Below are 12610 nucleotides of genomic sequence, written 5' to 3' on the forward strand. Positions count from 1 at the left end.
AGTTTACATACAAGACATGTTCCAATCAGTATTTATAACAAGTATAAAGCCTCAGATTACACAAGAACGCATTAAATCACACCAAAGATCATATTGCTTGGTTTTCTTGAGTTTTTAAATAGTTTCAAAGAGAGTGAGATGAGGGAAAGAAGAATGAACAACTGTTTTTATACTAGTTCACTCAATCATAGAGCTACATCTAGTTTTCCAAGACAACCTGAGCTTGGTTTCCACTATATTCAAAAGTTTTACAAATCACAAACCAAGATTACACTTTTGAACACCAAAACACGCAAGATTTTTGACTCACAAAAATCTAGACACAACCTACAAGAATCACACTTGCGGACCTGAAATCACATCAGGCAAACCATCCAAAGGCACAAGAATATCCAAACCTGATGGTGGCTTTCCCTAGCCAACCATACATGTAAGACCCGTGGAATTTAATTAATTAAATAATTAATTAATTAATAAATGCGGGTGGGAGAATTAATTATGACATTAAATTATGAGTGGGATGACGTGGAATAGTACAAGCTCAAATGGTTGAGAGTACTTTGATTGTGTAAGAGGATTTGGGTTCGAGTCCTATGTATGCAAATTTTGTGTTATTATTCGTTATTATTTTAAATATATGATAATCATGTTGTGAAATAATATGTTAATTGGATGATGATTGCTAGCATGAAACATGAATTGGCATGATGGTTTGATATTAATTTGGCAATTGCATGGTTATGGGTTCAAGTCTGGGAGGACTCACATTAAACTTTATTTTTGGTAGTTTTGGCTTTGGCTTGAATATGAAGGGGTAGAGCAAACCCTAAGTGAGTGGGTAGCCAAAAGAGGTTGGAAAGGCATCTGTAAGTGAGATTAATTGGACATTACATCACCTACCTTTAGGAACCCTTTAAAAAGCAAAATTAGGTTAATAGAGAAGGTTTGGCAAGCTGGAAAATATACCAGAGAGAGAGCACGAAAATCTGGAATTTTGTGAGGATTAAGTGAGCCTTGTGGGGCTGAATTGAGAGAAGGCTAAGGAGGCAATTGGTAGGGAGAAATCTTAATCGTCAAAGCTTTAAGCGAATGAAAACCAGGTTAGGGGAGTTTTCACGTTAGTTTTTATGCATGAACATGGTTTGTATAGTCTTTGATATGAATTGTCTGCATTCCTTTCGTGTTGTTCATGTTTTTATTATGGGTTTCTGGAAATTTTCTAGAAACCGCCTGGCGGTGCATATCGTTTTTGCCATTTCTGGGTTCCTGAAGAGGAACCGCCTGACGGTAAACTCCCAACCGCCATGCGACGCGTGTTGGAAAGCCTAGTTTTCTAGGTTCTGGTTGAGTTGCCCAGCGGTGATGAATAACCGCCAAGCAACGTGAGTCACATTGGTTCGATTTTTGTGTTTTCTGGGTTCTGGGGAAATTCTGATCGGAGGGAAAAATAAAGGAACTGGTTTAATGATGTTTTAGTAACAAATAGAATAAGAAATCATCTAAGAAATGGTAGAATTGAATGGAACAGTGGAAAGATACCCTTGTAGAGCTGGAAATTTGGATTTGCTTGTCCAAAGGATAAATTAATAGTTATTGATCCTAAAAAAGGGAGAACGAAGGTACTTGAATAAGAATCGTATGATAAGGGTTGGAAAGAGATTAAAACCAGGGGTGTATGAATAACCTTGAGTTCGTAGATTCTGAGAGGTGGGGAAATTGCCACAGAACCATGGATGTGTGTATGACTGCAGGAAGTTTCGAGGTTTTTGGGATTTTTGGAAAAATCTGGGTTCCTACAACATGTTTGAGGATTATAGGTGATAGTGGTTTTGTCATGGGTTGGCGGTATTAGTAAAAAGAGTGATTGATAAATAAAATAAGTTGAGGATTCTAGGATGGAATAAGAATCTGATAATTTTAAGGGTGGTATAACTGAATTAAAGAAAATAAAGGTTATGATGTTGAGATGGGTTATACTCAAGTCGAAATAATAGCTTACATGGTTGGATAAATTAACTTCACCAATTAGAAATTTAAGGAATGCAGAGTAAGTGAATAATAAGGTTGTGAAACCTGGTGGTAGTGAAATACAATTGGGACTACCATTAAGGTTATAATTAGGTAGTGAAATACAATTGCGATATTACTATGACGGGAGACATTATAGGTAACCAAATTACCAATTAAGAAGACTCTGAAATAGGGGAAATGGAGTTTAGCCATTGCAACTGGTTCCTAAACCAAAACAGAATGGTTATTTTGAAAATACTGTCATGGCGCCTGGCGGTAATGTGTGAACCGCCAGGCGATAGTGTTAAACAGTGGGGACTGCGAGTTGGTGGCGCCTGGCGGTGTGGACGGTCCCGCTAGGCAGTGGATGCAGACTTTGTGAGTTTTAAGGCGCTTGGTGCCTGGCGGTACGTGTCCCCACCAGGCGGTCTAGAAGCGGATAGCGCCTAGCGGTACGTGTCCCCCGCTAGGCGATTTGGCTGTTGTAAGTCCTAGTTATTGGACTTTGTAGGGTGATCTACAAGGCTTTTGGTGATGCCTCAAAGGTAAGATTGCTGGGATCTTTGAGTTGAGCTTGGAACGTATCCCTTGAGTTGAGCTCGGGAGAGGGGTTAAGCACGTACATTCCTCGAGTCGAGCTCAGAATGGCATCCCTCGAGTTAAGCTCGGGATGGCGGATGAACACGAGGAACCCTTGAGTTGAGCTCGGGTTGGCGAGTGTTGTTGGTGTGAGTGTGCTGGTTGTGGCCAGTACGGATGGGTCCAGATAGATTGCCTTCATTAGTGGTTGGCTGACAAGTTTGGTAGTCTTGAGACATTATAGACTATGTTCGTAATTGGGAACTCCACCTGGCGTTACGGTGTATGATCCGTGGCATTGGTTCCCGCACGTGCTCTGTCGATTGTGGCCGATAGGTTTGACAGCAAATTATCTTGGGGTAATCACTAGAAGAGGTAGAACACGAATGGTCTGGTTGTGGCCAGACGTTAGAGAATTGAGGAAGAGATTGCATGTTGGTCCCTTGTAGAAAATATATCTATATAGTTGGTTATTTAATTATTGTTATGATGTATGTTGATTTCATAAGCTCACCCTATCTTCTTGTGTTTGGCGATGATAGTGTACGCGGTACACGTGAGCAGAGGATGTTGATACAGGTGGAGCTGGTGACGCTTAGCTACGGAGAGGGGATATTCGGGGTGTTTATTATTACTTGTATTTTCTACTTTTGGTAATGAAATGTAAACTCATCTAAGACGTTTATTTTGGTTTATGACATTTTGGAATTTTGAACTTTGGTTTCCATTATATACATTTATGAAAGTTTAAATTTCCCACGTTTTTGGGAAATGAAGTTTATACATAAATGCAGAATCTTTATGAATTTTGTTGTTTTATTTATTTAAATCAGTAATATCCTGACGGGATGTTACAATACATGTGTTCTTCAAGCTACTCACAAGCCAAAATGCCTTCAAGATCAACCAAGATCAACCAAGATCTTCAAAACAAGAGTTCCAGCTGTGTATTGTAGAGAGAGAACACTTCCCAAAGATGAATGACACGATTTCATTCAGAAAAACTCATATTCGCACCTCTGCTCATGAAAACATAGCTTATATAGTTTAGTTTAAGTGAAAACAGTCGATTGAATTTTTCGTACAGTCAGCTGATTTCACCTGACTTAAGTGAAATCAGTCGATTGAAAAATAATTCAACTGACTGAATGCATTCATACCAGAAACTATATATAGCAAGCCTTTTAACTTGTTAAAACCCATTTTAACAGATTAAAAGAGACACACTAAGGCACACAAGACATCTAACCTATGTCATATAGCCTATCAACAATGTATAACACTAACACATTACATTTAACATGTTATATACGAATTTAACACACTAAAACTTAATCTTCAAAGAGGATCTTCATCAATCTTCATCAAACACTTAAGATCTTCATGCACAAGGGTTTATCAATTCTTTGCTTCAAGCTTTCTTGTGCCAACAATCTCCCCCTGAATTGATGAAGCCAACATCCTTGAGTTGAATTGATGAGCTAAGATCCATAGAGAAATCTGAAAAAGCTTTTGCATACAAGATACAAATATTCCAAATATACAACCAAGCAAAAGCACATAAGCATACATACATATCACATATGCATATGCTCCCCCTATCACTAATAATATGATTTAGCTTCAGATTTTAGATTAAGTTTGCAGTATTATATGATTCTAGTAGATTTATTTCAGGTTTTCCAAATCTAACACATCTTTACTTATTTTAACTCATTTTTCTCTCCCTTTGGATTCATCAAATTAAAGTAAATGCATAGATCAATTTGGAAAGATGAAAATTTTCATTAAAGCATTAACATAGGGGTGTACCAGGGCACCTGATACGAATACAAACACACCAAACCAGAAACAGAAATGACAGATACATCATGAAGCTAAAAACTGATATAATCAGTCGACTGAAATGAGAAAATAGCCAATTAAAATACTGGAACAGACAGTAGACACACAAAATGCAGCATAAAAATGCAATGCATGACCTATGAGCCATCCCCTTCGCTCATTCCTAGGGTTGTCTTTGTTGTAGACATTCGAGAGGAGGTCATGAACGTTATGGGGTTGGTCATCCAAGTCTTGAAACCTTGTTGTGCAGTATGCATGATGTGCATTTTGAGCCATATTGAGGTCTTAAAGTTGATTGAGAACCATTCTCTCAAATTGGGAGTATGCAGGTCCAGTACTCAATTGCCATTGGCTGAGGTTCATCTTCCTCTTGGTTTCCTCCACTTGTTCCCACTTCATGATCATTTGCTCCAACTTCAATATTTGCACCTTGATCTCCTTCAACTAGCCAAGTGTTTCCTACCTTGGTGAGTCCCATCTTGTGCATATTCAGTGTTGAAACATGATTGAGAAGGCCAGTAGACTCCTCAAGCTCTCCTTCCACATCCACACCAAAATGTTCAATGAACTTGAGATGAGCACCACATATGGAAGCTTGAAATTCGTGAGCCTCTTTGCCTTCATCATGTGATCACGAATTGTATAGGTTCTGTCCACCATCACCCCATTTTGAATGTAGTACATCATCACTAGATCACCTTCATTCAAGGTAGCATGGTTGCTCCCTCTAGGCATGATGATTTTGGTCACCACCATGGCTAGCAACCTTTCCTCCACACGAAGCCTTCCCACATGGAAATTTCTAGCTTGCCCACCTTGATTTCTCACACATTGGTTGAAGTATTGCACCTTGTTGAACTCATCCACTGCACTAGTTTCACCTTTGCGGACTTGCACACCTTTTTGCCTTAGGTCAGCCACATCCTTCCGTGTTTGCCTAGTGATTTCCATCTCCACACCTTTGACACTTGATTTGAGAATGCCATCTCTGAACTTGAGGTTGGCATAAAACACCTTCACCAAATCCGGATACACCTTGCTCGAAAGTTTAAGGAATGTCTTCAATTTTTGGGTTTTGAGATGTTACTCAAGGTTGCCAAAATTCTCTACCCTTAGCCATGACATACGAATCACCTTAGGAAGGATGATTTGCTTCCTATTGATCTCAATCAAGAAGGTTTGAATTCTGTCTTCATGGCCTTCAAACCATATCTCAAGCCTTATTGATTCATGGCATTTGGAGAGGATGAAGTAGGTGGAGTGGAGCTTTCATCATCTAAGGGGGCAACTCGTGATCTTCTAGGCATGGTGAAAAGTAGGTTTGGCTCTTACAAGCAAATGAGAATGCCAATGCATGATGCTTATGCAAGTATTTATAGAATCAGCAGGTTGATTTTCAAAATCAATATATTAAATTGTGCAGATTTTCTGGTTTCAATGCAGTACAAGAAATCACATCCAATTAAATGTGAGAGAATATGAATCAGAGATGCAGTGATGTGTTTCCCATGCGTTTTATGAACAATCCACTCACTAACAGTTCACATCTAATGCATGCTCATTGGAAATCACGTAATTAAAGCACTTTATGGTCAATGCAATCTGAAAAGTTGATTTTAGCTGATGTAATAGTTGTTACAGCTGCTATTGTTAGTTTTGAAATGGTTGAAAAGCCAAGAAGGGGGGTTGAATTGGCTAGTTAAAATTTTAGGCTATCTTTGCAAGCTAAAAACCACCTTTAATTGAATCAAATAGATCACCAAGTTAGGATGCAAACAGTACTGAACTGTACACTTTCAATCGATCAAAAACAGAGTTAACAAATTGATTTTACTAAACAGATTCTGTTCTGGTATAATCAATCGATTGAAACAGAAAAACAGTCGACTGAAATATTGGGAAAAACGCAGAAATGCGAATTTGAATTTTAAACCAGAAACAATGCTCAAGAATGATCAAGACTAGTTCCAAATGATTATACAAACATGCTCAATGCTGCAGATGACATGAAAACATGCAAGAACATGAAAAAGATTATTAAAGCACAAGTTTTTTAAACTTTAAAATGAAAATGCAAGAGAGAAAGGTTAGAGAAGAGATGATTCTACGAATTTTTATACTGGTTCACTCAAACCTGAGGTATATACTGGTTCGCAAATTACAATCCTACGTCTAGTAGATACTCCCTGTTTGATATCACCTATGATGTTGTCCTTTGATAAACCTCTAGGCTGGATCCAATTCTTGGGCAATTTGTTGTCTGCAGCTTTTTTAGTCGACTGTTTTTCCTTTTCAGCCGACTGATTTCCTGCAGAAGTTGACTTTTCTGCAGCAGAAATCTGCTTTTGCAGTAGATCTTCCTCATCTGCATTCTTTGACACTTGATCTTGCAACTTTGGGTTAGTTTCATCAAATACAACATGCATAGACTCTTCAATAGTCATCAATATCTTATTATAGACTCTATATGCATGACTTTGTGTAGCATAGCCTAGAAAAACACCTTCATCCGCTTTTGCATCAAATTTGCCAAGACTTTCTTTGCCATTATTTAAGATGAAGCACTTACATCCAAATACTTTTAGGTGACTTAAAACAAGCCTCCTCCCTTTGAAAAGCTCATAAGGGGTTTTCTTCAAAATTGGCCTAATCAACGCTCTATTTAAAACATAGCAAGTAGTGTTGACTGCATTAGCCCAAAAGTACTTAGGTAGTGAGTTTTCATTCAACATAGTTCTAGCTAGTTCCTCAAGTGACCTATTTTTCCTTTCAACAACACCATTTTGTTGTGGGGTTCTTGGTGCAGAAAAATTATGGTTAATGCCATGCTTTTCACAAAAGTCTTCAAACTTTTCATTTTGGAATTCCCCACCATGTTCACTTCGAATAGACACTATCTTAGAACTTTTTTCATTTTCAAGCATTTTGGCAAGTCTTTTGAAAGCATGAAAAGTGTCATTTTTGGCAGCTAAGAACAAAGTCCATGTGTACCTAGAGAAATCATCAACAATGACTAATGCATAAAGATTGCCACCAAGGCTCATGGTTCGAGATGGACCAAATAGATCCATGTGAAACATCTCTAAAGGTCTTTCAGTTGAAACAATATTTTTGGATTTAAAAGAGACCTTAGTTTGTTTTCCTTTTTGACATGCTTCACACACTCTATCCTTCTCAAACTTGAGTTTTGGTAGTCCTTCAACCAGCTGTTTTCTATTCAGCCGATTGAAATGCTGCATGTGTATGTGATAAAGTCTTCTATGCCATAACCAAGTATCATCCTTTTTTGTAAGCAAACAATGTATGCTAAATGATGCATGATGCAGGTCAAGTAGATGTATATTATTGACTCTTTTGCCTATCAAAACAATACTACCATGTGCATCATATATCAAACAACTATTTAGTTCAAACATGACTTTAAAGCCTTTATCACATATTTGACTTATACTTATCAAATTGTGTTTGAGTCCTTCAACCAGCAGTACATTCTTGATGTTGAAAGAGGATCCATTGCCTATGACTCCATTTCCAAGGATTCTTCCTTTGTTGTTGTCTCCATAGGTTACAAACCCTTCCTCCTTCAACTCCAACTTTGCAAATTTTGTTTTATCTCCTGTCATATGTCTCAAACAACCACTATCAAGGTACCACAAATCTTTCTTATCACCTTTCATGACCTGCAAAACATATTTGGATTATTTGGTACCCTTTGATAGGTTGGGTCCATCATAGTTATGCCTTTCTAGATCCTTTTGGGATCCATTTCATAATCCCTTTAGGAACATCATATTTTCTAGCATGACAATTCTTAATAACATGACCTTTTTGCATACAATAGTTGCATGAAATGAATGGCATGTCACTTGGCATACTTTTTGAAAAGAAACTAGAGAACTTCTTGGTTTTCTTTTCAAAAGAAGGATTGAAACCAAGTCCAACTTTGCCAAACACACAGTTTTGAGAACCAAGAACAACATCTAAGTTTGCTTCCCCTCTTGTGAACCTTGCACATGTCTTTATAAGGTATTTCACTTAATTTTTCAAAACTGTGAAGTTTTCACAAGGTTTTTTAGCCGGTTGATTTCTGAAACAATCGGTTGAATTACTATAAATAATTTCTAAATGCTCAAAATTAGTTTTTAAATCAGTTGTTTCTTTTTCCAGTTGGCTAACTTTGTTTTCCAACCAGTTGTTTAAGCCTTTCAACCGGTTGTTTAATGCAGAAATCTTGTTTGCTTCATTATGCAACTCCTCAAAATCATGCAACAATTGATTATAGTCATTTAAGTCTAGAGAACTTACTTGGCTTGAGGAAGATGACTCATAACCAGCCATGAGACACAAGTTGGCTTCTTCACTCTCATCTTGTGAGGAGCTACTTGTTGTTGAATCATCATTTTCCTCCCATGCAATGTATGCACCTTTCTCCTTTGGATTCTTCTCCTTTTTCCTATCACCATTCTTCTCTTTTTCTTTGTTAGCATTTGGACATTCAATTTTGATATGTCCTTGTTTTCCATAGTTATAACATGTAAAATTAGAAGAGTTTGATTCATTGTGTTTGGAAGTATACCTCTTGGGATTACCTTTGATACCTTTCCTTTTGAAATACTTACCAAACCTCTTGACAAGGAGATTCAAGTTCTCACTTTCACTTGATTCAGCCACCTCATCCTCGGGTTCCTCATTCTTCTTGGTGTTAGTCTTCAAGGCTATGTTCTTGACCTTTTTCTCACTTGACTCAAGCTCATTAAGCCTCTGCATCTCAATCTCATGCTCCCTAAGCTTACCAAACAATGTAGCTGTAGTCAAAGTGGATAGATCTCTTGTTTCTGAGATAGTCGTGACCTTTGGTTGCCAAGATCTATCAAGACACTTTAGCACCTTGATGTTTAACTCTTCCTTGTCAAATTCCTTACCCAAGCCTTTGAGATGGTTGACTATGTGAGTGAATCTCTTTTGCACATCCACTATGGATTCTCCTTGTTTCATCTTGAATAGCTCATACTCTTGAATCAAGGCATGCTTTCTTGCTCTCTTAACATCATTGGTTCCTTCATGAGTCACTTCAAGAACGTCCCACATTTCCTTGGCACTCTTTCATTGTGAAATACGAAAAAACTCATCCATGTTGAGAGATAAAGTGAGGATATTCTTTGCATTGCAATCATATTAGGCTCTCCTCCTTTCTTCCTCATTCCATTGAGTCCATGACTTATTAACCTGCACATCATCAACAATATGCTTAGGAGTATATGGTCCATTTATGATTGCATTCCATATCCCTTGATCTATTGACTCAATAAAGCTTTTCATCGTAATTTTCCAAAATTGGTAATTAATGCCATTTCTATGAAAACATTTAGGACCTTCTTGATAGGAATTTCAAGTACCTTGCTCTGATACCAATTGTTAGTTTTGAAATGGTTGAAAAGCCAAGAAGGGGGGGTTGAATTGGCTAGTTAAAAGTTTAGGCTATCTTTGCAAGCTAAAAACCACCTTTAATTGAATCAAATAGATCACCAAGTTAGGATGCAAACAGTACTGAACTGTACACTTTCAATCGATCAAAAACAGAGTTAACAGATTGATTTTACTAAACAAATTCTGTTCTGGTATAATCAATCGATTGAAACAGAAAAACAGTCGACTAAAATACTGGGAAAAATGAAGAAATGCGAAATTTGAATTTTAAACCAGAAACAATGCTCAAGAATGATCAAGACCAGTTCCAAATGATTATACAAACATGTTCAATGATGCAAATGCCATGAAAACATGCAAGAACATGAAAAAGATGATTAAAGCACAAGTTCTTTAAACTTTAAAATGAAAATGCAAGAGAGAAAGGTTAGAGAAGAGACGACACCACGAATTTTTATACTGGTTCACTCAAACCTGAGGTACATCCAGTTTGTCAAGGCAACCTTAGCTTGACTTTGCACTATTTCAAAAGTTTTACAAAGTATCCACCCTTACACTTCCAAAATATGCAAACACACCACAAAAGACTCTTGAATCACACAAGAATCACACCAGCACAACAAGAACCCTCTTGCAGACCTGGAAAACCACCAGGCACACACACAAAGCTTGAGAAAGATCAAACCTCAGTGGTAGCACAGCCTAGCCTACCACAAACCACTTTCTCCAAGCTTGAAGCCAAAAGCTCAAAGAATTGATCCAAGATCAATCTTCAACAACTGCAACATGCATGATCACGAAGGAGAGAGTTTCCACAAGTTTCCAGAACAAAATTGTGCTCTAAAATGATCAACAAACCTCTCTTTTGAAAATCACAACTTTTATAGTCAAACTGTTACGAAATTCAACAGGTTGATTTTCAAATCAATTGGTTGATTTCACTTGACTTAAGTGAAATCAGTCGATTAAAAACTAAATCAACTTATTGAATTTGTTGCAGTTTAAGACTACTGCAGCCAACCTTTTAACCTGTTAAAAATTCATTCAACATATTGAAAGAGTCATTTTAACCTGTTGAAAAACCATTCAACAGATTAAAAACACAATAAAGACCAAACTACATCTAATTAATGATTTAAGGTCTACAACATGAATTACAAACTACAAAAACACTTTCTTAATGTTGTAACCACATGGAGAGCACACGTTTCAGCCTTGATCACCATGGATATCATCAAATCTCCTTTCCTTCATCAATGTAGACTTCCTTCCAATGGTAATGGCTTCAAGATAGTTCAAAAGAGCTTCATTCAATCTTCATCAAATCTTCAAGAAGCAAACCACCTTTTAAGCCTGTGAAGCCTAGCGGTACATGTCCCTCGCCAGGCGGTTTGGAGGCGAGTTTCGCCTAGCGGGTCATGAGCAGCGATAGGCAAAAATGTGGAGTCCAGACTTACGTCTTGCTTAGTTTGGGTGTGTGTTATCTACTAGTCTTTGGTGATATCTCGAAGGTCGGCTTGTTAGTGTTCCTTGAGTTGTGGCTTAGAACGTATCCCTTGAGTTCTGGCTCGAGATAGGGGTTAAGTGTTAAACCCGAGAAATTTAAATAATTAATTAAATAAGTATTTAATATATGTGTGTAGTAGGATTCTTTAAGGCATTTAATGCGGATTGCTATGATGTGGAAAAGTACTAGCTCAAGTGGTTGAGAGTATTGGATTGTGTGAAAGGACTTGGGTTCGAGTCCTATGTATGCCATTTATGTGCTATTTAATTTATTATTATTTTAAATATGTGCTTGATCATGTCGAGTGATAATATAATCATAGAATTATATTAATCATCATGAAACATGAATTGTTTAAATGGTTGTGTATTGAGTTGGCATTGGCATAGTCATGGGTTCAAACCTTGGTAGAATCATATATAGCTTCCTTTTTGCCAAAATTTCTTGTGGCATGAAGGTGAAGGGGCATAGGAACCCTAGTTAGCCAAAGAGCATCCAAGAGTGACTGAAAAACAACTCATAATGGAATTTGAATGGCAATTACATTCATTTTAATGCCATTTTAATTGCCATTTTCGTTTTTGGCCATTAACCACAATTAAGGACCATAATAAAAATGCAAACTTAACCAATTGGAAGGGTTTTTGAGACTGGAAAATTAGAGTGTTGTAAGGAACACGAATTCAGAGGAAACAAAGTGATTAGAGAGTAATCAAAGGAGCTGAATTGGGTTGGAGCCAAGGGAGGAAATTGGTGATCAAGGAAGAACTCTAGAATAATCTTTTTTTTAAAGCGAGAAATCCAGGTTAGGGGAGTTGGAACCGAATCTTTTATTTCTTGTTGTTATTTGTATGAAATGTATGAGAATTTGAATGCATGTACTCTGCTATTTCATGTATTTTCGTATTTTCTGCAATTTTCCAGAAATCGCCTGGCGGGTGATGAATTACCGCCAGGCGACTCATCTTGTTTCTGGGTAATTGGGGGTTCTAGAGACGGAACCGCCTAGCGGCACAGGCTTAACCGCCAGGCGGTGCATGTTAGAGTACCCAGTTTTTTGGGTTTTATGAAGGGCCTAGCGGTGACGAATACCCGCTAGGCGACGCGAGCCACTTTTGGCTCGATTTTGATGTTTCACAGGTTCTGGAAGGTTTCTAATCATGGGGAAATTGCGTTCTAATCTTCATGAATGATTAAACACCATATTTCATTGGAAATTCGTGGAATTGGGGTTTAATTGAG

The sequence above is a fragment of the Vigna unguiculata genome, chromosome 10 (genome assembly GCF_004118075.2).
Source record: "Vigna unguiculata cultivar IT97K-499-35 chromosome 10, ASM411807v1, whole genome shotgun sequence".
Taxonomy (NCBI): domain Eukaryota; kingdom Viridiplantae; phylum Streptophyta; class Magnoliopsida; order Fabales; family Fabaceae; genus Vigna; species Vigna unguiculata.